Source organism: Lynx rufus, unplaced genomic scaffold (genome assembly GCF_022079265.1).
Source record: "Lynx rufus isolate CCGP_SWC_20201006 ecotype Redwood Valley unplaced genomic scaffold, mLynRuf1.p SCAF_11, whole genome shotgun sequence".
Classification (NCBI taxonomy): domain Eukaryota; kingdom Metazoa; phylum Chordata; class Mammalia; order Carnivora; family Felidae; genus Lynx; species Lynx rufus.
In genome coordinates this window covers 53,814,082-53,841,578 of record NW_025814825.1, presented here as the reverse complement: position 1 = coordinate 53,841,578, position 27,497 = coordinate 53,814,082, and the positions used below count along the sequence as shown (strand labels likewise).

Genomic DNA, 27,497 nt, shown 5'->3' with positions numbered 1-27,497 from the left:
TGATACTTAGTGTAAACATTTTCTGAGTGAAGAGAAAATATTATCAATACTGTTTCCTAAAGTCAAAGTGACCTATTGGTAGTGGAACACTTTGTACACAATGCACAGAAAAAAATAGAGTACTATTTTATATAAGTGTTTTATTTTAAAAAGATAATATAATAATAGTCTTAAAAAAACAGTCAAGTATTACAAAGACGATTCAATATTTTTAAACTAAACTATTCACATTCACTTGCTAGTAACTTGACAAGCTATGGTTGTATGTTTTTGAAGGGAAAATTTAGAGAGCAAGTATTTTAGAAGTATGTATTTAGAACTGCCTTAGACATAATGTAGTGACTCAATACATATTACTTAAAAAGAGTTTTAATGATTAACTCCGATCACAAACAGGATTTATAATTATTTTCTAAATTATAACATTAAAAATTAACAGCAGATTGTTCAAAACCTCAATGCCATTCATTTCTCAACTCCTGTCTAATGACTATTAGTCAACATTATAAAACTGTCATTATTTCATGTAACATCTTTGATGCCTGTGGGATGGGGCTGGGAGGAATAAAAGAAAGCCTCACATCAAAGAATTGCCTCATTTACTCTAATCACAACTGAGTAAAAGATTAAAAAGTCAGAAGAGTTATCAGTGACACCTGATCTTGAAAAAACAAAATAAGAAAAAAACAATCCTGGGGCATTCTGTCAGTGGTGGGATTAATGTAATATTAATTATAGTAAAGTGTCAACCAAAGATTAAGAGATAGAACTTAACAGAGGAATCAAAAAGCAGCCTACTGCTGGACTAAATTCAAAATAGATACTAGAAAGGAAAATTGGTTTAGATAGCAGTTTACTGAAAATTGAATAGGAATGTGAAACATATTCTACCAAGAGGTGAAACCATCCCTAGCTTTCATTAATCTCCTTTAGGATTTGGCATAGCCAGGTATCTTTCATGCACATTCCAATCTCAAACCTGGGGCTGGAAAAATGGCTGGATGTTCTACATGAGCGCTTATTTGGGGGATATTCTAGGGAGCAATCCTTGAATTTATGTACTTGGGTGGTTCATGAGTTAGGAATGGTAAATGGGTACTAGGCTGTTGAATCTCAGGCTTACAGGTAAGGGCTGAGGGTCCAAACTTCAAATAATAAGGTAGGAACTCATGAAACCTATACATTCCCAAAGAACGTCAGGCAAATAAGGAAAGATATGTAGGCAGATAAGATAGGTCAGTCATACAGAATAAAAAGAGTTACACTTAGTGATTTCTAAAGCCACCCATTAGCTTAAAAAGAACTTGGGTAAAATTTTGTATTAGTGTTGAGAATTCACAAGTCAGTATTTGAATATCTTTAATGAAATGTTTTTACGAATCTGGCTTAGAGTTCACCATTTCTACTATTATAATGAATAAAATGAAGACTGACCTCATGGGCATATGGCCTGTGCAGTTACACAGGGCCCTGTGTTTAGGAGGGCCCCAAGCCTGGTTAAATGCTCTGCTGAAATTCTTGAAATTCCCCATCTTGAAATTCTTCATAATTTTGTACCAAAAGTTTCGGTATATTCATCTTGCACCATATATTACGTACTTGGTGTTAAATACAATCAGTTATGACTGGGTTATATATCAGTACCGAGAGAAAATACACCAAATACATTTAGCAAAATGGGGTGTTGGCTACAGTAATCCTTTATAAACACTTTTCTCTTCTGATCCCATCTTCCCAAAGTAAATTTCTTGTGTTCTCCTTGTACTACGTTTGGATGGGAAAGTACCTGATATTGGAAGATTTTAACCCTTCTGGGCATATGAATTTTAAAGGGACCTGATGAAAAAGCCTAATGAAGAAATCTAAAAAGAATGAATTGCTAATGATGGACATTTAGGTAAATGTTTTTGGTGATGGATTTTTCTCCGCTTTTCATTTTACACAAAATATGCACTTGATTTACTTTTAACGCCTGAGCAGAGAAAAAGAGCCATTTACTCTACTCTTGCTCTCTACCTTGACTTCATTTCTCATAGCAAAGAAAAGTCCCCTTTTCTGCTTCCCCACAAAAATTTTCTTTACTAGATCATCCTCAATGTTCTTTGCTAGCTCTTTGTATAAAGGTGGTGGTAGGAAAATGGTGCCTCCTCAGTATAATACCAATTGAAGCTGCCTATTGGTTGTGGCTGGTTTTTAACCTCAGTCACAAGCCACAATTTCCAAGACAATTTCCCTTTATGCTCTTTTACACCACCCCCAAATCTCCCCTCTCACAGCATAATGAATCTCAATGCAGCTGAATCATGCAGGTCTGATTTAGCCTGCAAAAATGTCAGTCAAAGCAAGCAAAGTACTCTTTGGCCTTGAGTGCTCTAAGCTGCTATGAATCATAGGTTTAGTTTTTGCCAAATGAAAAGCAATTTCACTTGCAAAAAAATATCTGTGGGGATACTTATGGCTTTTAACTCATAGGGAAAATGTATTGCAATTGTCTAGGGGAAGAGATTGTGCGTGCGTGCGTGCGTGCGTGTGTGTGTGTGTGCGTGTGTGTACGTGTATGTGTGTGAACCTTTTATGAAACCAGAAAAAAAGAACCAGAATTTACTGCATTTGCTTTCAGTTAAAATCTTCTCATTTTTTCAGCTTCAACTAACAGGTGTTAACCATTAGACTAATAAATTGCTTCTACAAATGGACCATATCAATGAGTTAGATTATTTAATAAGGTTCAATTTTTGTAAGGGAGCAACTCAGATTTCGTTAGGAAGACTTTCTCTGAAATTAATTGCCAAAATATTGAGCAGTATGATATTTTCTCTAACTCCTACTTATAATCACCAGGCATTGTATGAAAATGGTTTTGTCAATACTGCATTCTATAACTTGGAATTTCTGTTCTTAGGAAAGAAAAAATTTACAAAAAACAAAATTGTTAACCTTCTTTTTCACCTTGGAATCCAATACCATAAATTGCAAGCTCTGTTCTGTTAGTATGGCACTTCATCTTTAGCCACAGAACACCTATAATGGTCAAAGGAGCCTTCATTTCTTACGAGAACTGTCTATCCTGACTTTTAAAGTGCAACTTAAGACATTGTTCAATATGTTCAGTCTATACTAGCCTTCAGCTAATCCAAGACTCCTCTAAACAATGGTTATCTAGTACGGTGGCAGCCCCATTAAGCTGTCTGAAACATCACATCTTATTTTTTCCCCCAAGATTGTTCTTGTTATGAACAATTTTTGTGGCACCGAGAAAAAATTGTGAAGGAGTAAGCATTTCAGATAACATTTCAGATTAGGCTATTATAGTAAAATTGAACATCCCAATCAAGTCATTGGGCTTCTAAACTGATTTACTACATCTATGATCTTTTATGGTTTTAACTATTTGGAAGAGACAGAAAACTAGAACTGATTTCTCTCCTGAAAATATACTCAAGGAAGGAAAGCATGGAAAAGGGTAAAGCTGGTATATTAGATTCACAATCTGCTGAAAACATAATAAAAGAGGGCATTTTCTAAAAATGCTGAGAGATGATGTGACCTAAGAAGATTAGGAGACAGACAGTAAGCAAGAAGCCTTTAAATGCTTGTGTTGGTTGTGTCTATCTTTGGGAAAATTATTTAATCCTGGTTATTCTTATATATCTTTCTTTGTAAATTGGGGGTGTAGTTTCTCACCACAGTGCTGAAGTAATATATCTGACAAATAATGGATCTTTTCTGCTACTGAATGTAATTTAATTTCTACAAGATCCAGCTTCTTAAAAAAGTTAATATCATATGTTCCATAAGATCAAAATGTTGAATTTTTTAAAAGTTTGTTATTTTTTTAGGGGAAACATTTTTAATACACTTTATTTACCTTGCAGTAAATATACACTTTTTAAAGGTAGGGCACATATTTTTAAAACACTTGACTTGTAAATCAAAAACTTTTTCTGAACTGCTTTACATTATATTTTTTTATATTTCATACCTACAAAGCACATAGGCATATTTTTTTATTTTAAAATTTTTTAATGTTAATTTATTTTTTGAGAGACAGAGACAGCGTGTGAGTGGGGGAGGGGCAGAGAGAGAGAGGGAGACACAGAATCCAAAGCAGGCGCCAGGCTCTAAGTTGTCAGCACAGAGCCCTACGCGGGGCTCAAACTCACGGACCGCGAGATCATGACCTGAGCTGAAGTCCGACGCTTAACTAACTGAGCCACCCAGGTGCCCCAAAGCACACAGGCATATTAAGAAAGCCCATCAATAAATTCTTTAAAAGACTAAGATTAACAATACAAACTCCAAGACATGTTCAGTGGTTTTATTAATGCTTTATTCAAACTCACTAATTGACGGCATCAGAAAAACCTCTAAGTTTTTTTTTTTTCTCAAATTTTTGAAGCTCACCATTTTAAACAGAAATATATTTTCTGTAGACTGCAGCTTGCTTATTTTTATAATACCAGAGTTTGTTTTATTGACTTCAAATATGTAATTTTCTCAGCTTCAATTATTGCATGTGTGAGTAATAGACATTTAATTGCTAATTTGTTGGAAGATCTATGCCTCAGTATGCTTTTGACATACTTTAACTTGAAGAGGACTGATATTTATTTTAAGTAAGTTTACTCAGTTAACTTTCTCACTGATCTGTTAAAACTATTTTCTTTATGAAAAACAGCTTAGAAAGTATTGAGTATAAAAAATGAGACAATTCCATATCATTGATTACATATCTTCAGCGTTTTACTGCCATGCTCTAGTTACCTCTAATTTTCATTGCTTTTAATATGCCATTTTTACTTGCAGCATCATTTTGAAGATTTTATGAACTTATGGGATTTGGGGTTAAAATGGTAATTTAATATAAATATTGCTATCAATGTGTTCATTAGATGGCATAAATTTTTTAGACTTCCTTATAAAGGTTTTCCTTTAAACATTTTAGTTAAAAAAATTTTAAAAAACGGGGCACCTGGGTGGCTCTCAGTCGGCTGAGCGCCCGACTTTGGCTCAGGTCATGATCTTGCGGTTCGTGAGTTCAAGCCCCACGTCGGGCTTTGTACTGACAGCTCAGAGCCTGGAGCCTGCTTCGGATTCTGTGTCTCCCTCTCTCTGTGCTCCTCCCCTGCTCATGCTCTGTCTCTCCCTCTCTCTCAAAAATAAATAAACATTAAAAAATTTAAAAAAATTAAAAAAACACTTTCAGGTCAGTACAACCTAGATCCAGGTTTTGTGGAACCTGAAACTTATGGAGTTTTGGAAACTCTCTTTAAGAGAAAGAATATAAATGAAGAATACAGTATTAAATGCCAGTCTTTAGAAGGGTCCTGTGCATATGAGGGGACTTCACGCTTAAGCTTCATTATCTTTGAAGTCAACCCAATTCTGGGGCAACAGCTGTTCGACTCTTCCATATTTTTCTAAGACATACAAAGAAACCTAGAACATCAGACACTATGGTTAGTAGTAAAAATAGGAGTGATAACAGTTACTGCCTAAAAAGTGCTTATAAAATGAACTAGGCAAGGAAAGTCCTTTATATGTACGATCTCATCAAATCCTCAGAACCACCCTGTGACCCTGCTATTTTTTTACTTTTGTTTTATTGATGAGGAAACTGAGCTCAGATAAATTTAGTAATTTGGCATAAATCAACCAACCATCAGGTGATAGATCTGGAATATGAAACCAGGTGTGAGTATCTCCAAGTTCAGAGATAATGAAGACTAATTGAACCAGAGAGCCCTTTCTTTTCTTGTTGTTTGTATGAAATCTGATTAATATCATTCATAAGTCTATTACTTCTAAATCCTTCCACAAAAGGGCATTACAAATCTTCAGTTTACTGCAAACATATCTCTGAAAGAAGAATGAACCCTAATGTTAAAGCTGTAATACAAATGTTTACTTACTGGCACTATAGTATAAAGCAAAATGAAGAATATCTTATTTAAGTAAAACAAGGATTGTTATCTTTGCTTTATCATTATTTTGTTTATTTATTTACTTACTCATTTTATTATTTACTATTTCCTAGAGAATATATTCAACACATTTTTTCCCTGTATATGCCTATAGCCAATTTTCTAGGCTCATTTAAAAACAAATGCAAATTAAAAAAAATTTTAATGTTTATTTATTTTTAAGAATGAGAAAGAGAGTGTGGGGGTGGGGCAGAGAGAAAGGAGGACACAGGATCTGAAGCAGGCTCTAAGCTGGCAGCACAGAGCCCGATGTGAGACTGGAACTCACAAACCGTGAAATCATGACCTGACCTGAAGTTGGACACTTAACCAACTGAGCCACCCAGGTAGCCAATGCAAATTTTTTAAAAATAATGAAAGCTATGTTTTGCTCAGGAATACTAATGCATACATACCATATACATTGTTTTTACAGGAGATACTAGTTTGCCAAACTTCAGTAGCAAAACACCAAGTTGTGAGTTTGGCATTATCTAGCTCCGTGGTTTCTTGATGCCCTGGGGAACCTGGTAGTTAGTAATGTTGAGAAACACCTTGTTGCTGCCACTTCTCTTCTTACAGGTGACTCTACTGTGATAGAACATTCAAGTCTTTAAGATGCAAGGCCAGGCAGGGGCGTCTGGGTGGCTCAGTCGGTTAAGCATCTGACCACGGCTCAGGTCATGATCTCACAGTTTATGGGTTCGAGCCGTGCAGGGGGCTCTGTGCTGAGAGCTCAGAGCCTGGAGCCTACTTCAGATTCGGTCTCCGTCTCTCTGCCCCTTCCCCATTCGCACTCTGTCTCTTTCTTTCTCTCAAAAATAAATAAACATTAAAAAAAAAGATGCAAGGCCTGGCAAAAAGCCTCCCACAAATCCACTGGATATCACTATGCTCTGTTTGATAAATTCTGTTGCCTCTTCAATTATATTGTTGATTTCAAGTGCTGTCTTATTTGCTTGTTTCTTAATCTGTCTTTCGCTTTGTTTACATCTTTTCAACTCTCTTCCAGTCAGTCTGCATGTAACCCCTGTGACTGGCAACCTAAAGAAGAAGAAAGCTGGCACCTACTGTGGTTGTTGCAAGTTTTCCAACTTTTCTAGAACAAAAATCCCTCACAGAAGCCAGTCAGTCCACCCTTTACAACCTGAGTGGCTACTGAGTATTCTTCTACCATCGGTCCAGAACTGCAGCCAAACATTTGATCACACCAATTGTGTCTTCTCACAAACTCAGTTAAATAGGACGCTTTTTGAGACTCCTCATTGCTTTCATGCTCTTGGCGAGGGGGTTTCCGGTCGCCATGATACCTCCGAGGCCAGCTCTGAAGGTGATCCCACCCTCCCCCCTCTCCCCACTACTTTCCTCTTTTCTTTTTTCCCCATAGAAATCCCACTTTAAAGTCCAATATAAATCACAAGTAGAAAAATACAGCCTCTTGAGAAGATGCGTTAGGGTTGTCCCTCTGACCATCTTCTAGAAACAGCATGATACTTTATGACAATGTACTGAGCACTAACTAGGTGTCAGACCCCATGCCAAGTGCATTTCGTCCTTCCAGCAACTGATAACGTAAGTGTCAATATATTCATGTAACAGAGGAGAATCAAACATACATCTGTTTGATCCCTTCAATCTACTGTAAGAAAGACAATCACAAAATTTTTCAAAAGCACCTTCTTCTGAACCCTAAGCCCTTAGTATTGTTGGCATCTGAATAAATTTCAACTACAAAAAGTTTGGAAACTGAAAATATGCACTGTTTAGCAATGCTGCATCTTCAAATTTGACAAACTTATGGGAAAAACTTGCATGATAACAAAGAAACCTGTGGGGCGCCTGAGTGGCTCAGTCGGTTGAGTGACCAACTTCAGCTCAGGTCCTGATCTCACGGTTGGTGGGTTCGAACCCCGTGTCAGGCTCTGTGCTGACAGCTCGGAGTCTGGAGCCTGTTTTGGATTCTGTGTCTCCCTCTCTCTCTCAGCCCCTCCCCCACTCAGGCTCTGTCTCTGTCTCAGAAATAAATAACCATTAAAAAAAAATTCTATAAAAAACAAAGAAACCCGCACAGTTTCTAGTACTAGTGCAGGAGGGGTCGGCCACCATCATTACTTTGACAAGTTTGAAACTGAAAACCAGCATAAATGTCCATGGTTGAAGTAGTTATTTTCCCCATTTAATAGCTCTGAATATTTTCACCTGTATTACAGTTGACAATGTATCACTTTGGTTAATTCCTTTGCTATTATTTGCATCTAATTTAATGGAGACAAGTGATTAAATAATACTTGTTTTTTCATACATCTGTATTTTTTACTTAAAAAAGGCAATTTCAATGTTTTCATTAGTAAGAACAGAAAAGGATGAAAAATGACTTAAGACGTAGAAGTTGATAAAAGTAATTTATGTAACAACCTTCCGTGGAAAACAAAATACTCTGTTTTCTTGCTAATTCTCACAAGAGCACAATTTTTATGATGAGTCCAAATTTAATAGAATAATGTTACTACTCCCTAATTTTTTAATTAAATGAAATAATTATAAATCGTACAATAAAAGTTAGCTAAATTAACAAACTAAAATCTTCCTTTAAAGTGCATTTATGAGGAAGAGAGAGCCACTTGATAATGTGAAGAGAACAGGATGTGTATATTTACAATATTCGTGGCTCAGAGTTGCTGCTGACAAGAAAAAAACTGTAGTGGTACATATTCTACTGTAACCAAGGGAACAGTCAGTGGATGGATGGTCAAAAAAATGGGACACTCATTTGCTCCTTGGAATGAGAAAATGTAATTAAAGGACATAAAAATTGCACAGTAGCTTGCAATAGGGCCTTGATATCCTGTCTTCCTAATTCTAATAGTAATGTAGATAAGCGTATCTTATCAAGTCATAAAATAGTAAATCCTAAAGCAAGAAAGATGAAGGGGTTCCCAGCATCTCCAGAAAAACACGGTATAATGTTAATACTAGTCAAAGTGCTTGCTACTTATCAACTATTAGCTATGATTTATATGTACACACATGTTCTCATAACACTTAGAAACATAGATATCATTCTCATGTTACATATGAAGACAAATGAGGCTAAAAGAGAACAGGCAATTTATTTAAGTCATGGAGCCAGAAATTGGCAGAGGTGGGATGAAAATCATAGCCTTTGCAGAAAAGGAATAAGAAACATTTTGATATTCAAAATACCGATCAAATAATTATTAACCATGTACCTTTAGCATTTTTACTGGCACTTAGAACTTTTTGGTTAAGAAGAGAAAAACAAAATAATTATAATATCCACAAGAATGTTTAAGCCACTCAATGTCAAAACTACAATGACTTCAAAGGGTGGTTCTGGGATTAGGTACCAAGATAACAAAATTCTTAGAAAGTGATTCTGATGTGCAGCCAGGATTGAGATCCTCTGTGACATACTAAGTGAAACTGGCCAATAAGAACACGAATTAAATGATAAGAAGATCAGAGCAGGGTGAAATATCAAGGTACAAAAAATATGGAGGAGTAATGATAACGATACAGGCCTTGAAAGATAGGGCTGGTTGGTAGGTGAAAGAACAGATGAAGAAAACCGTAGGGCAGAGAACATGATGAACAAAAGCATAGGTGCAAGAATGGGCCTGGTGCAATGAAAGGAAAAGTAGTTAGGAGATCTAATTGGTGAGGGTAACAAGGAGAGCTAGTAAAAAATAACTTGTATTTGATGTAGTAGCCAATAGGCAGCTCTCATAAGCTTAAAAATCAGTGGGAGGGAACGGAAAAGGGGTGCTCTATCATAATAAGTCTGCTCATGACATGTGGGATCAGTAAAACGGGGAACAAGCAAGGTAGATGACTACAAAGTTCCAACCCTTAAGACTAGATTAATAACAGCATTGACGAAAATGGAACTGTTGAAAGGAAAGTCAGTGGGGGGGAAGATAATGGTGCTTATTTCATGTTCACTGAATGAATCAATGAATGATGAGTCTGTCTGAGACTTGCTCAGTTATGAAGAAAATTGTACTGTAATGATTTAAGACTACAGAGCTGGAGCAAAGGTATGGTAAGGTACAAAGTGCCTATGTTTAATAAATAAATGAGTGAGAACAGTTAGAAGGGATTTACTGAAGCACTGAGAAGTGATAAACTCTCGAGACACCATGAGTCATAAGATAAAGCAGTGGGTCATAAAACCTTCATAATAATTATCCTAAGCCCTTGCAATTGTGAAAAGCTTCACAATCTAAAAAAAAAATAATTGTTCAGTGATGTAGAGAGAGCAAATGTTATTACCCACAATTTTCATACAAGTAAATTGCAGCTCAGAGTTTATGTGACTTCCCCAAGGTAATACCACTAGTAATTAGGAAAACCTGCACTCAAGTCCAAGTGTTTTGACTCCAAATTTTGTTCATTAATTAAGGCCAATTTACATAATTCTAGAGAAGATTCAGTCCATGAAGTCATAATGGTCTGAAGATAAGAAAGGATTTGTAAAACTTAGATATTTTAATGAAGAAAAATAAGGGCACATAACATTTTTTCCCCAATGATTCTAGATTTCATATATTCACTCTCTTTCTCTCAATAATGGAAAATCAAACTTACCTTCATCACTGCAGCATACAATGCCAGGGATTCATTATACCAAAGTTCTATTAAAATGTGACTTAATATGGGAGCTTAAACTATGAGGTAGTAGCTTTCACCATCAGATTTCAAAGAGCAAAATGTTTAGAGTATTGGCAAGGCTGTAGGAAAGAGTCACTGTCATAATTGTTGGTGGGAGTTGCAGATAGTATAACACACGAGAGCAGTGTTTTTAACAAAGAACATTTGCAATGTCTGGAAACATTTTTGGTTGTCACATCTAATGGCAAGTGATGGTTAGAGGCTGGAGATGTTGCTCAACAGTGTACAATGCACAGCCCTCCACAACAAAGAATTATCAGGCTCAAAATGTCAACAGTGCTGAGGCTGAGATACCCTGCTGTATAAAGATCAATTTGGCAATCTTTGCCAAAATTATAAATGTATATTCCTCTTGGACTAGAAATTTTACTTCTACTATTTTTTCCTACATATACTTACACCTGTGCCAATCCATTCATTCAACAAATATTCATTGAATGCTTCCTCTAGGAACTAGGATTATATTAGGGAACAAAACCAAGAAAAGTCTTTGCTTTTTGGAGCTAGCGTGCTCATGCTCATGCAGGGTGGGTGTGGGAATTGAAGATGAAACAAGTAAGGAAAACACATAGCATCTTGGAGGATGATAAGATCTTTAGGGGAGGCAAAGGAAGGTTAATAAGACCTGCACAATAATATTTACTGCAACATGGTTTCAAATAGCTAAATATTAGGAAAAGCCTAATTGTACATTAGTGGGGGACTAGTTAAATAAATTATGGTGCTATGGAACACTATGCAGCCGTTAAAAAAGTAGTTCCATAAGCATTAATATGTAATTATCTAGCAAAGTGAAGAACACTGCATCTATAAAGAAGGGAGTCCTGATATGAGCACCTGTATGAAATATCTCTATAAAGAAACACAAAAATCCTGGGGCGCCTGGGTGGCTCCATCAGTTAAGCGCCTGACTTTGGCTCAGGTCATGATCTCACCATTTGTGAGTTCGAGCCCCCTCTGACAGCTCAGAGCCTGGAGCCTGCTTCAGATTCTGTATTCCATCTCTCTCTGCCCCTGCCCCGCTCACACTGTGCCTCTCTCTCAAAAATAAAATAAAGACATTAAAAAAATTTTTAAGAAATACAAAAATCCTGAAAATACTTGTTACCTATAGGATGATGAATAGGTAGGTAGCTAGGGGATCAAGGTGGGAGAATGGTTTAATTCTTTTTACTGTATCCTCTTCTGTATCTTTTGATTTTTGAATACGAATGCTATATAATAGGCATTTAATACCTATCAAAATAATTCAAATTTTTTTCTAAAAGTATCTTTATGCTATAGAAGGTTTAAAAAATATACAAACTTATGTATATGTGTATATATAAATAGAGAGAGAGATAGAGATTCATGCATATATTATCTATCCTTCCACACACACACACACACACACACACACACACACTCTCTCTCTCTACACACGAGTGCATTTTCTTAATTTATTAAAAATACAACATGAATCAAAGGTTCACTTAGAAATCACCTTTGTCCTGGATAAGGGTGGGAAAAGAGTCCCTGAATCCTTTCCTGCCTAGCATATAAAATTCACAAGCACGGGAATCTTGTCTGTTTTTTTCCGTGTTGAATAACTAGCGCCTAGAACAATGCCTGGCATAGATGGAAATCAAATGTTTGCTGACATAATGAATAAATGAATGAATAAATAGCCTTACTTTACGCCTACTTCTTTTTTCATCAACTGATAGACTCCTAATACCTTTCTCTGCTTTCAGTCTTTTTCTTTCAATTTATTCCCCATAATACCACCAGAGGGATTTATCCAGAATACAAATTTGTTGTGCTTTAAAATCTTCTCCAGTTCCCCATTGCCACAGGAGTAAGACTCTCTGAAACATCCACTGCTCCCTTCGATGCCTCTCGCCATCTTTCTTGGAGTCCATTTGCAGCTAGGTTGACTATTCCCTGCTCCCACTTGACTACTTTCTGGAATGTTCTCTCTCCTGTAGGAGAACTCTTACTTTTTTCTTTCCCCCAAGCTCTTGTCTCAAATATTGAGACAATTTTGAAACAAGAACAAGATTAGTTCTCATTGAGACAATTACTCCACTTCTCCTATAATCATAATTAGTTTCTCCTTTCTCTCTGTTCCCACAGAATATGTACATCCCTATATTTTTAAGTCACACAGTCAAGTGTCTATCTCTCCCTCAACAGACAATGAGTGCCTAAGGGGTGAGGCCTAAATGTTATCCATCCTTGCACAGGCAACCTTACCATAACGGCAGGCCTATGATAATTGTTCAACAAGGATTCTTTAATAATGAATGAACACATTAATTATTGGATAAATCTTAACCTTTGATGCAAACTGCATACAGTAATAGGTTTAAAACATATCCACAAAGCAAAACAAAACAACCTTAATAAGAATTCGAGTACATTGTATTTATTACATTATAATTTTTGTGATAACATGTACAAATTATTTACACTCTCACAATCTACCTGAAATTTTATCTAATTTTACACAAATGCCATAAAAAGAAGTAAAGAGCATATTTTAATATAATCCCTATATAATTTAAGCATTAGTGTTTCTATAGACCTAATTTTTATTTAAGTTCAGAAGGACTATTTTGAGAATTTGAACAAAAGCGGGTAAAGATACTTAAAAATTTTTTAAATGTTTATTTATTATTAAGAGACAGAGAGAGACAGAGCATGAGCATGGGAGGGGCAGAGAGAGAAGGAGACACAAAATCTGAAGCAGGCTCCAGGCTCTGAGCTGTCAGCACAGAGCCTGATGTGGGGCTCGAACTCACAAACTGCAAGATCATGACCTGAGCTGACGTCGGACGCTTAAACGACTGACCCACCCAGGTGCCCCAAAAGTGGGTAAAGGTATTTAAACACAATTTGAAAATTATATGCTTATGGATATTTCCACAAGATGGCAAGATAGAAAAATCCTGAATGCGCCTCCTCCCACAGACACATCAAATCTCTGCTACAAATAGATCAATTACCTCTGAAAAAGATCTGAAACTAGATGAATGGCTTCTCCAACAACAAAGGATAAAAGACCACACCAACAAGGGAGGAGAGGCAGAGACACAACCTCACCACTTCTTTCTACTCCCCTGCATCTCGCCAGCCCCCCCACTTCTCCCAGAGGAGTGAGGGGTGGCTGCCCTACAACAGGAACCCCAACTGCTGTGATCTGCACTGGAGAGACAAGCCCCCAAAACTTCTGGCTTAGAAAACCATCAGGGCTGACGTCCAAGGGACCCAAAATATGATCAGAAACTGAAATCTCCCAAGACCCAGGGATTTAATAAGCACCTAGACTAGGGATGCCTGGGTGGCTCAGTCGGTTAAGTATCTGACTGTTGATCTGGGCTCAAGTCATGATCATGGTTCATGAGTTCAAGCACTGCCATCAGGCTCTGCACTGACAGTATGGAACCTGCTTGGGATCCTCTCTCTCTCTCTCTCTCTCCCCTTACCCGACTTGTGCTCTCTGTCAAACAAAATAAATGAAAACTTAAAAAGTAAAACAATTAAAATCAAAAGCACCTACACTAAATATGCAGATTCATCTGCCAATTTAAAATAATATGCAGGAGGGACAGGGGACAGTTGAATCTCTCCCTGGAGTTGGAAGGGCTGAGAGACAACATTTTTTAACTCTCCTACCCTACTGGGGGGTAGCAGAGTGGGCAAGCTCAGACCTGACCCGCCTTGCTAAGGCAGGTGCAGGTGAGAGGTCATGGCACTATTCTGCTGCCTTGCTGAAGCACTCCCCTACTCCTGGCTGGGGCTGGCAAGTGCCAATGGTCGCAGCACTCTCCTGCTTCCGAGATGAAACTGGTGACTGTGGGCACTTGTGACACTTCTCCACTCCCTGGCTGGGGTTGCTAGCAAGAGCAGTCAGGGCACTCTCCCACTCCCAGCCTAAAGCCAGCACCACACACTGACAAGACACTCTCCCACTGCACTACGGAAGCCCCCGTGTGCCCAGAGTCAAGACATTTTCCCACTGCCTTTCTATAGCTGCTGAGTGGGCCCCACCCCTTATACATTTCAGCTGCCTCGCTAAAACCAGTGGGTGCTCACAATCCATACAGGGGATGCCTCTCAATCACCTAGGCCTGGTGGCTAAGGTGCTGGTGTTCTTGAGCTCCACAGGGATGTAACAGTTGAAAGAGAGTTCTTGGCATGCACCCCCCTCCCCACCCTGGCACTGCACAGGTTAACAGGCTGAAACAAAACCACAGTCTTCTTGGGAAAAAAGGCCTATTTACTTAGTCTGGAGCTTCAGCCTAAGGGACAGGCTTCATGTTTTCCACCCATCTAGAGGCTAAGGGAGGTGCTTAGTGAGAACATAAACAGAAAGACACCATCCTTAAACATCCCACTGGCCTCATTACAGCTTGACAAAACCTCCCCCAAAAGGAGCTGATACATTCTTCTGGAGGCCAGAATTTTGCAATGGTCACCCAGAAGAGACTTCCAGATCTCCTGGTCTGCAGACCAGCAGGGATTAAAATTGCAGCCCACAGGACTATATATATTTGCATACTTTAAAAGCTGCTGCCTGAGTGTCTGGTTTCCATCAGCCTGAAATTAGATGCTAATTGAGATTCCTCCCCATGGAAGGACGGACAGGTCTTAGCACACCCTCGACAACAAGAACATATCAAGAATAAATTAGGCAGTTTAGACAATCACAAAGTTTCAAGAGACAACCACGAGCGAAAACAAGGTTGAACCACAAGGTTTATCACCTGTACAAGGCTACTCCTTGAAGACTGAGAGGTAGCTATTTCAACTAATACATAAAAACAAATACAGAGTCCAGCAAAATGAGGAAACAGGAGTATTTTCCAAGAAAATAATAAGACAAAATCTCAGAAGAAGGCTTTAATCATATTGAGATAAATAACCTACCTGATAAAGAATTCAAAGTAATGGTCATAATGATGCTCACTGAACTCAAGAGAAGAATGGGTGAATATAGTAAAAACTTCAACAAAGAGCCAGAAAATGTAAGTACCAAACAGAACTCACAAAGCTGAATAATACAATAACTGAACTGAAAAATATATCCAGTAGACTGGATGAAGCAGAACAGATCAGCAAGCTGGAAGACAAAGCAATGGAACCTACTTAGACAAAGCAGCAAAAAGAAAAATAATTTTTAAAAATGAAGATAAGTTATGGCACCTATGGAACAACAAGTAGAATAATATTCATGTTATAGGTGTCCCAGAAGGGGAAAAAGAGTAAAAGGGGCAGGCAACTTATTTGAAGAAATAATGGCTGAAAACGTCTCCAGTCCAGAGAAGGAAACAGATATCTGGGTACAGGAAGCTGAGAGAGTTACAAATAAGGTAAACCTAGAGATTCACACCAAGACACATTATAATTAAAATGGTAAGGGGCGCCTGGGTGGCGCAGTCGGTTAAGCGTCCGACTTCAGCCAGGTCACGATCTCGCGGTCCGGGAGTTTGAGCCCCGCGTCAGGCTCTGGGCTGATGGCTCAGAGCCTGGAGCCTGTTTCCGATTCTGTGTCTCCCTCTCTCTCTGCCCCTCCCCCGTTCATGCTCTGTCTCTCTCTGTCCCAAAAATAAATAAACGTTGAAAAAAAATTAAAAAAAATAAATAAAATGGTAAAAGTTAAAAAGAGAATCTTAAAAGCAGCAAAAGGAAAACAAATTGTTACATACAAGGGAAACCCCATAAGACTACCAGCAGATTTCTCAGAATAAACTTTACAGTCCAGAAGAGAGTGGCATGACAAATTCAAAAGTACTGAAAAGTAAAAAACTTTGAAACAAGACTATTGTATCCATAAGGTTATCATGTGTAATTAAAAAGAAGAAAAAGAGTTTTCTAAACAAGCAAAAGTTTATCACTAGTAAACCAACCTCTTACTTCTTGTAAGAACAGTAAAGATGTATCTTTCAGCTGTAAAGAAATGGCACTTCTTAACAATAAGAAAACATAGAAAAGAAATAATCTCACTGAAAAAGGTAAATTTACAGTAAAGGTAGTGGATAGATTATTTATAAATGTACTATAATGATTAAAAGACAAAAGTAGTAACATTAAATAAAACCATAATGATTAGCTAAGGAATACATAAAATAAAAATATCTAAACTGTGAGATCAAAAACATAAAATGTTAGGGGGTATTTGGAATGTGCTCGACTTTAAGTTGCTATTAACTAAAAATAGACTGTTATAAACATAGCATGATATATGTAAACCTCACAGTACCAGAAAGCAAAAACTTATAGTAAATACAGAAGAAAATGAGAAAGGAATCTAAACATAACAATAAAGAGAGTCATCAAACTACAGGGAAGAGAAAAAAAGAAGAAAGAAACAGAGAGGAACTAAAAAAAGAATCCCAGAAAACAATCAACAAAATGGCAGTAAGTATATTCCAATCAATAATCTCCTTAAATGTATAGGGTATTAATGCTCCAATCAAAAGGTATAGAGTGGCTAAATGGATAAAAAATACAATACACATCCATATGCTACTTACGAGAGACTCACTTTAGAAGAACACACACAAACTGAGAGTGAAGGGATGAAAAAAGCTATTCCATGCAAATGGAAACATAAACAAAGCTGGTGTTGCTATATTCATATCAATAAAATAGACCTTAAAATAAACACTTTAATAAAAGACAAAGAGGGGCACTATATAATAATAATGGGGTCAATCCAGCAAGACATAATATCTATAAGTAGATATGCACCCAATATAGGAATACCAAATTACACAAAGCAAATATTAATAGATGTAAAGGGAGAAATTAATAGCACTATAATAATATTAGGGGACTTTAGCACCTCACTTACATCTGGATAAATCATTCATCCAGAAAATCAATAAGGAAACACCAGCCTTAAGCAATACATTAGACCAGATGAAGTTAGTAGATATATATAAGAACATTCCACCCCAAAACAGCACAATACACATTCTTCTCAAGTGCACATGAAACATTCTCCAGGGTAGATCACATTTAGGCAACAAAACAAGTAAGTCTCAATAAATTTAAGAAGACCGAAATCACATCAAACATCTTTTCCAACCACAACAGTATAAAATTAGAAAACAATTACAAGAAAAAACCCATGAAATAATGACAAATATGTGGAGATCAAATAACATGTTACTGTGCAACTCTAGGGTCAAAAAAAAATTAAAGGAAAAAATTTAAAATACCTAGAGACAAAAGAAAACACAAACACAACATACCAAAATCTATGGGATGCACCAAACACGGTTCTAAGAGGAAAGTTGATAGCAACACAGGCCTGCCTCAAGAAACAAGAGAAATATCAAATAAACAATTTAACTTTTATGCCTAAAGGAATTAGAAAAAGAAGAATAAGTCCAAAGTTAATAGAAGAAAGGAAATAATAAAGATCAAGAACAAACAAATGAAATAGAGACTAAAAAGATGATAGAAAAGATCAACAAAACTAAGAGCTGGCTGTTTTAAAAGATAAACAAAATTGACAAACTTTTATCTGGTCTCACCAAAAAAAGAGGGTTCAAATAAATAAAATCAGAAATTAAAGAGTAGAAGATACAACTGATACCACAAAAATACAAAAGATTATAAGAGAATACTATGAACAATTTTATACAGCAACAATTTGGACAACCTAGAAGAAATGGATAAATTTCTAGAAACATAATCTTCCAATACTAAATCATGAAGAAGGAAAAGATCTGAATAGGTTGATTACTAATAAAAAAAATTGAATCACTAATCAAAAACCTCCCAACAAATGGAAGTCCAGGACCAGATGGCTTCACTGGTGAACCTTACCAGACATTCAAAAAGATTTAATACTTATCCTTTTCAAACCCTTCCTAATAATTGAAGAGAAGGGAATGCTTCCCAACTCATTTTACAAGGCCAGCAATTCCTTGATGTCAAATACAGACAGGGACACCAACAAACAAATAAACAAACAAAACAAAACAAACAAAAAAAAACCCTATAGGCTCATATCCTTGATGAACATACATGTAAAATTCCTCAACAAAATATTAGCAAACTGAAATCATCAACACATTAAAAGGATATACACCATAATCAAGTGAGATTTATTCCAGGGATGTAAGGATAATTCAACATCTTCAAATCTATCAACCTGATATACCACATTAACAAAATGAAAAATAAAAATTATTTTGAAAAGAAAGCATTTGACATTTGAAAAGAAAGCATTTGACAAAATTCAACATACATTTATGATTTAAAACAATAACAAAGTGGGTATAGAGGTAATGTACCTCAACATAATAAAACCATCTATGACAAACCCACAGCTCATATTATACTCAACAGTGAAAAGCTGTAAGCTTTTCCTCTAAGATACATAGTATCTTAAGTCCCAACCAGAGCAATCAGTTAAAAAAAAAAAAGGCATCCAAGTTTAAAGGAAGAAGAAAAATGTCCCTTTTTTTTTTGCAAATGACATGATTCTATGAATACAAAATCATAAAGATTCCATCAAAAATTATTAGAATTAATAAATAAATTCAGTAAAGCTCCAGGATACAAAATTGTTATGCAAAAGTCTGTGGTGTTTCTATACACTAATATGAACTATCAGAAAGAGAAATCAAGAAAACAATCTGGTAAATAATCACATGAAAGAGAAAAATACCTAGGAATAAAAGGCCAAAGAGATAAAAGATCTGGACACTGAAAACTATGACATTAATGAAAGAAATTGAAGATGACACAAATAAGTGGAAAGATATTGTAAGCTAACTGATTATAAGAATCAATATTGCTAAAATATCCAAACTACCCAAAGCAATCTACAGATTCAGTGCAATTCCTGTCAAAATTCCAATGGCATTTCTCACAGAACTAGAAAAAATAATTCTAAAATTTATATAAAACCACCAAAGACCCTGAATGGCCAAAAAAATCTTGAGAAAGAAGAACAAAGCTGTACGTATCACAATTCCTGATTTGAAACTGTATTACAAGCTTATAGTAATCAAAACAGTATGGTATTGCCATAAAAACAAACATATAGATTAATAGGACAGAATAAAGAATCCAGAAATAAACCCACACATATATCATCAATATATGTCAAAAGAGCCAAGAATATATAATGAGGAAAGGGTACTATTTTCAATAAATAGTACTTGGAAAACTGGAGAGGTACATACAAATGAATGAAACTGGACACCGTCTTACACCATATATAAAAATTAACTCAAAATGGGTTAAATCCTTGAATGTAAGGCCTAAAACCATAAAACTCCTAGAAGAAAACATAGGAGGTAAGTTCCTTGACAATGGTGTTAGCAGTGTTTTTTTTAGATATGACTTCAAAGGCAAGGGAAACAAAAGCAAAAATAAACAAATGAGAGTACATCAAACTAAAAAGCTTCTGTGGAATGAAAGAAACCATCAACAAAATGAAAAGGCAAGTTACTGATGAGAGAGGATTTTTGGAAAGCATGTATCCAGCAAGGAGTTAATATATCCAAAATGTATAAGGAACTCCTACAGTTCAATAACAAACAAAACAAACAATCCAACTTAAAAATGGACAGAGGACTGAAAAAGACATTTTTTCCAAAGACATACAGATAGCCAACAGGCACATGAAAAGATGTTCAACAACACTAATCACCAGGGAAATGAAAATCAAAACCACAATGAGGTATCATTTTATACCTGTCAGAATGGCTATAGTTAAAAAAAAAAAGTGTTGGCGATAATACAGAGAAAAGGAAATCCTTGTACACTGTGGTGAGAATGTAAATTTGAGCAGCCAGTATGGAAAACAGTTTCTCAAAAAAAATTAAAAATAGAACTAGTATATGATCCAGCAATTCTACTAATGGGTGTCTGTCTGAATAAAACAAAACCACTAAATCAAAAAGATGTATGTACCTTAATGTTCACTGCATCATTAGTTACAATAGCCAAGATATGGAAACAGCCCAAGTGTCCATCAATGGATAAATGGATAAAGAAACTGCCATATTTTATCTATCTAGATATATAGATAGAGAGGTAGATAGATATAATATAGATATATAGATATAGATAGATACACACTTATAGATACAGATATAATTCATACACACACACACACACACACACACACACACACACACACACACACATATGCAATTCTTATCCAAAGTCCAATGGAATTTCTCAAAGAACTAGAACAAATAATTCTAAAATTTATATAAAACCATGAAACACCCCAAATGGCCAAAACATTCTCAAGAAAGAAGAACAAACTTGGAAGTATCCCACTCCCTGATTTCATATATATACAAACATATATATGTATGTATTCATATATAACTGAACACTTAACTAATGTAAACCTAGAGGGTTTTATGCTATTAAATAAGTCAGATAAAGGCTAATTCTGCATGATTTCATTTCACTTATATGTGGAATCTGAAAAACTAAAGAAATAAACAAAACAAAATAAGACCCAGACTCATAAAGAAAGAGAACAGATTGGTGGTTGCAAGATGGAGTGGGTTTGTGGGGATGAAATGAGTGAAAGTAATCAAGAAGTACAAACTTCCAGTTATAAAATATATAGGTCACGGAGATATACAACATGGGGAATATAGTCTATAATATTATAACAGTTTTGTGTAGTGACAGATGATAAGTAGACTTATTGCGGTGATCATTTCACAATGTATACAAATGTCAAATCACTATGCTGTACACCTGTAATAATATTGTATACAAATTATATCTCAAAGCAGTAAAATGGAAGTAGTAAAATATTAGTGTACAGTTTTAAAAACTGAACATTGATGTAAATACCACCCAATTCAAGAAATAGAACATTGCCAGGATCCCAGAAGATTTCATGTGTCCTTTCCCATCTTAACCTCTTCCCCTTTTTGTTTTTTTAATTTTTTTTAACGTTTATTTATTTTTGAGACAGAGAGAGACAGAGCATGAACGGGGGAGGGGCAGAGAGAGAGGGAGACACAGAATCCTAAGCAGGCTCCAGGCTCTGAGCCATCAGCCCAGAGCCTGACGCGGGGCTCGAACTCAAGGACCGGGAGATCGTGACCTGAGCTGAAGTCGGACGCTTAACCGACTGCGCCACCCAGGCGCCCCCCTCTTCCCCTTTTTGATGAGAACACTATCTACTTAGGGAAACAGTTTCTTGCTTTTCTTCATATAATTTTTATAGTTCATTCATTTTCATTGTTATAAAGTATTCTACCAAATGTTTACACAGGAATACATCCATTCCACTGTTGATAGGTATTTGGGTTGTTTGAATCACTTCCTGTTTAGGACTATTATAAACAAGGCAGTTATGAACATCTCCCTGTGCATGTGAGCACTCATTTCCCTAAATGAAAGTTTCCTAAAGTTTGTTAAATTTTTCCAGATCATTCTTTGATGTAGCTGAGGAGGGGACTGTCTTATGTGTTGCAGGATGTTTAACAGCATCCATGGCTTTCACTCACTAGATGCCAGTGGCATGCTCACCATTGTGAAAGCCAAGAATGTCTCCAGATGTTCCCAAATGTTACTTAAGAGGCAAAATTGTCCCAGTTAAGAATCACCATTCCAAGGTAAATAACGAGGAGCAGAATTGCTGGTTTGTGTATTTTTAGATTTGCTACATAGGGCCAAACTGTTCTCCAAAGTACTTGCAGCAGAAGTAACATCAAGGATTTAGCATAATAAGGAGTTCCAAGTATTGGTCCCTTGTAAGACATGGTCTCTCTAGCAAGAATTAAGCTGATAAAAATGGACAGAGTCAACTTTTTTGAAACTCTGGAATCTAATCGAAAACTATGTCTATCAAGGAGTGCTTAATGAAGAAAGAAGCCGTTGAAATTGGTAAGAAGCATTGTATGGTTTTTGGTTACCTGACTAGCATTCTCTATTCCTGTGGACAATGGCCCGTGTTCCTGGTGCTAGGAAAAGCAATATAGACCTTGTTCTCAAAAACCGATCAGCTGACTCCCTAAGGAGTCACACAGAGACTGTCAACACAGAGACTGACCTTCATTTTGCCCCTCTATGTGGAATGGTTTCTGGGTGACATCTGATGGAAACATTTAAAGATATATGCTACCCATTGTTGCCTGGGGCATGGAATAAAGGATGAGGCAAACAGCAGACAGACCCAAAAAGCCTAAGTATGAGGAGGCTGAGGAAGGAAGATTCTTGGGAGAACTGTGAAGAGCTCTGAAGTATGCAGGAGAAGCTGGAGTGCAACGTGCATGACTAGGTTCGGACCCATGCTCAGAAAAGACTTTTGTCTTTTGAGACAAAATTAAAAAAGCAGGAGGTGAAGGCTAAGGCAGAGTTGTAGGTAGCTTGGCTTAAGCACTGAAAAAATATCCTAGCTCAGAGCCAATATGCAAAGACCAAGGGGGTTGGTTTATTGTTTTTTCTCTTTTATGTATGTATGTATGTATGTATGTATGTATGTATGTATTTAATAAATATGTAATTTAGTCAAATTGGTTTCCATACAACACCCAGTGCTCATCCCAACAGGTGCCCTCCTCAATGCCCATCACCCACTTTCCCCTCCCTACTATCCCCCATCAACCCTCAGTTGATTCTCAGTTTTTAAGAGTCTCTTATGGTTTGCCTCCCTCCCTCTCTTTTTTTTTCTTCCCCTCCCCCATGGTCTTCTGTTAAGTTTCTCAGGATCCACATAAGAGTGAAAACATGGTATCTGTCTTTCTTTATATGACTTATTTCATTTAGCATAACACTCTCCACTTCCATCCACGTTGCTACAAAAGGCCGTATTTTATTCTTTCTCGTTGCCAAGTCGTATTCCATTGTGTATATAAACCACAATTTCTTTATCCATTTATCAGTTGATAGGACATTTAGGCTCTTTCCATAATTTGGCTATTGTTGAAAGTGCTGCTATAAACATTGGGGTACAAGTGCCCCTATGCATCAACACTCCTTGGGTAAATTCCTAGCAGTGCTATTGCTTGGTCATAGGGTAGATCTATCTTTAATTTTTTGAGGAACCTCCACACTGTTTTCCAGAGCGGCTGCACCAGTTTACATTCCCACCAACTGACTGGTGACTACGGAGATAACAGTACAGAGACTTCAGTGAGCATACATGACAAGGAATAAAAACTTTGTAAAATTAGTTTGGAGAAGCCACTAAACATATGGACAATAGCAGCCCTTAGCAATCAACAACAGAAAGCCCTATGGAGAGAGAGCAAATCTATAGGATAGGGTAGATTAGTGATTATTTAGGGCCAGGGGAGTTAAGGAGGGACGACAAAGATGATAGCTAAAGGGTACAAAGTTTCTTTTTAAGTGGACTAAACGGTCTAAAACTGGCTGTGGTAATGACCACACATATCTGTGAATATCTAAAAACCACTGAACTGCACAGTTTAAATTAGTGAAATGCATGGTGTGTGAATTATATCTCAATAACGCTGTTTTAAAAATAAATGAATAAGAATAAAAATTATAAGCTGTCATTTTCTAAGTCAGTAAAGAAATTAGAAAGTAAAGTGGTTACAGACTGATTTGAATGATTAACTGCTTAAATTTAAATGTTTTCCTGTTGTTAGAACCTGTCAATATAAATTATTGATAGTTACTTTCTACAGTATGGAGTAATTTTTTAATTATACTTTTATATAGTATTTTTGAGATGCTTGTCTTTAGATGGGATGTAAAAGCACCCTTTTTCCCCAACTCATGTTTTAATCAAGAGAAATTGAGTAAATAGTAAATTTCAGTCCCCCAAGCTGATCCTAAATAAAGAATTTATAAATCCTGACTTGTTTTCTCAGATACTGAGTTCTATACCACTGTGTCATTTGTTTTCACATTAAGTGACTATCCTATCAATGAATCCTTAACCTTGAACTTTCAGTATTACTTACGAAGTACTAGATTTTCTGCAATTAATATGTCTCATCTATATATTTTCAACGACATCATGGATGAGGTCACACAAATCTTAGCAAATCTGCCAAAGACCAAGCAGACTTTGTGAAGAAGTCAGCAGTGTGGTCTGAGTCAGGTTGAGTACAACTCTGAGACCTAATGATATATCTACTGAGAGTTTTAAAAATAGGAGGGAAGAAGAAAATTGAGGGTTTTTTGTTTTGTCTGTTTTGTTTTTTAAATTCCTTTTTCCGAACCGCAAGGGTCCTTCTTGCTGAGAGGTTGGGGCATTTCAACTGCCAGGTGTCTTACACAAAGTAGGTGCTCAAAAAAAATTTCAGCGAATAAATGAATGCTGCTGATTTCTTCATACAAAACTTGGATACTCTTTCATTACTGTGATCGTACATACTTAAAAGATAATGCTTTGATGGAAGAGAGAGAAAACAGCCTTCTGGGCAAGCTTCCTTGAAATCTCCATCCCCTTAGGAAAGGGAAAACAAGAGGGAAAGAAATGTTCACTATTGAGCTCATTCTTTTTTCTAGGTATTGTGCTAGGTATTTTCCCAATTTTGGCTCATTTAATTATCATGACAATCCTGAGGTAGTCATTCCTGTGTCTGTTTTAGTTTAAGGAAGCAAAGCACAAAGAACTGAATTAACCTACCAACACAAACATAAGAGAAAAGAGGTGGGATTTATAGCAAAGCCTGTCTGACTCCAAAGCTTATTCTAATATGCCACTCTTTTCTTAAAACAAAAACACAACAAGCAGCAAGCAGCAGCAACAACAACACCAAAAACTGTGCTTTCATTTTGTCTATCTCTTTAATTCTAAGTCACTTCAATTCTTTTTTGAAAATCGAACACAAAACAACCACCACCACCACCACCACCACAACAACAATTTTGTCAAAAAGGACATTGCTCTTCATTCTCATTAGCCCAAATGAAGAATTGTCAGCAGTATTTAACAGGGTAAAATTATTTATGGTTTTTGTGTTTTATCAACACACACATCTATATACATACATACACAGAGGTAGAGATCACCAGGTACTACATCCTTTTTCCTAAGTCAAGTCACATACTATCAATGAATGCATGTTTCTGCTTATCTCACCCAAGTCTGTGTGTCTTCACCACCCTTCAAATTTTTCTGTTAGGACACAGCAAAAGGTACCCACAAAACAGGCAAACTAACAAAGTATAATTATGGTCTTCTTTAATATATATTTTAATATTACTTGAGGCCAATTTCAAGCACTTCAAATAATCTATTATTATAACAAAGGTTTTTCTAATAAATACAGCCTTTTGCTATCATTTTCAGCTTTCTTTTGATAATGTGAATTGATTTTTTTAAAAGAGCTCCAAACGCACGGTCTTTGAAACTCTATCTCAAATAGGTCAGAGTCTTACTTCCCTAGTTGTGCTGTATGGCATGAAAGGCTGCCTGTGTTTTCTCATGATTTTACTCCTTGGGGGACCGCCCATGGATCATTTCTCTTAGTAAAAAAAGAATCCATTGACTGAGCCTATCCTAAAGCTAACAAACTGAGCTTTCCAGGGGGAAACAACAGCAAATTGAGTACAGCTATTGACCAGCCGTCTGTAGTTAAAAATACAACAAACTATACCTTGTCCAATTTATTCTTGAATTACTGGTCATTTTCATGCTCTGCTGGCATTACTTACTACTTGATAACCTTTCAGACAAGTGGAACAAAAAATTCCAGCTACTATCTTCTGTTTTTGTCATCTTGCATCCAATATATAAGACATGCATTTCCTTTATGCATAGATAGCAAGAAACTGTAATGTTATGTATAATAGATACATGTTTTGTTATGAAAGAAAGGTGTTTAAAATTGAATAGTTTCATTATACTAATGATGACACATTTATATTTATCTTTTTTAATCAAGCGTAATAGGATAACAGAAAATGATATGCACTAAAAAGTAATAAACATAAATTACAAATCATTTTATTTTATTTTATGAGGAGAGAGAGAGAGAGAGAGAGAGAGAGAGAGAGAGAGAGAGAGAGAAAGTGTGGGCAAACAGGGGAGGGACAGAGGGAGAAAGAGAGAATTTTAAGCAGGCTCCACACCCATTGTGGGACCCAATGCAGTGCTTGATCTCATGACCGTGAGATCATGACCTGGGCCAAAATCAAGAGTCAGACTCTTAACCAAGTGAGCCACCCAGCCTCCTAATTTATTCAGAACTTGAAAAGCTTCTAGACATGTTATTTAGGTATGTTGGAAATTAGTTTGGAATTATTTTAATTTAAAATTCAACATCAAGGGTGCCTCGGTTGGTTAAGCCTCAGGAGTCTTGATTTCGGCTCAGGTCATGATCTCACGGTTCTGAGGTTGAGACCTCCATCTGGCTCTGTGCTGACAGCGTGGAGCCTGCCTGAGGTTCTCTCTCTCCCTCTCTGTCCCTCCCCCACTTGCACATATGCACTCTCTTTCAAAATAAATAAACATTAAAAAATAAAATTCAGTGGAAAAATATAAAAAAATATTTTTCATTCATATACTGCTTTTTAGGAAGAAAATGTCATGTAATTATTTTCAAAAATCTATGAGATGATATTAAATGCACTAGAGCTAAAATAAAAGTAAATGTTTTTCCTCCAAAAATTTACTTAATATTTGTAAAATAAAAAAAATGAAAACCAAAACACAAACATATTTAGTACAAATTTGGCTTTTTTTTGATAAAAAGAATAGGGTGATGAGCAATGTTTGTGGAAAGCATTAACTGAATAAATCATACGTGATAGGTAAATGGAAAACATCTCATATATATTCACATTTATTATGACTAAAATACACATTTTTATTTCTTTAAAGTTTTATCAGAACAATTTCATATGTTCACAATTAGAAAATCTTATTTACGTAAAGTT

General features: G+C 36.3%; 1 protein-coding gene and 1 pseudogene across 2 annotated transcripts in view; both read right to left on the bottom strand.

Annotated features, from left to right (window-relative positions):
* Nucleotides 1–27,497, bottom strand: part of ATRNL1 (attractin like 1) — a 779,266-nt gene that overhangs the window by 196,190 nt on the left and 555,579 nt on the right. The window lies entirely within an intron of this gene.
* On the bottom strand, nucleotides 5,353–10,577 carry LOC124507279 (FUN14 domain-containing protein 1-like; annotated as a pseudogene).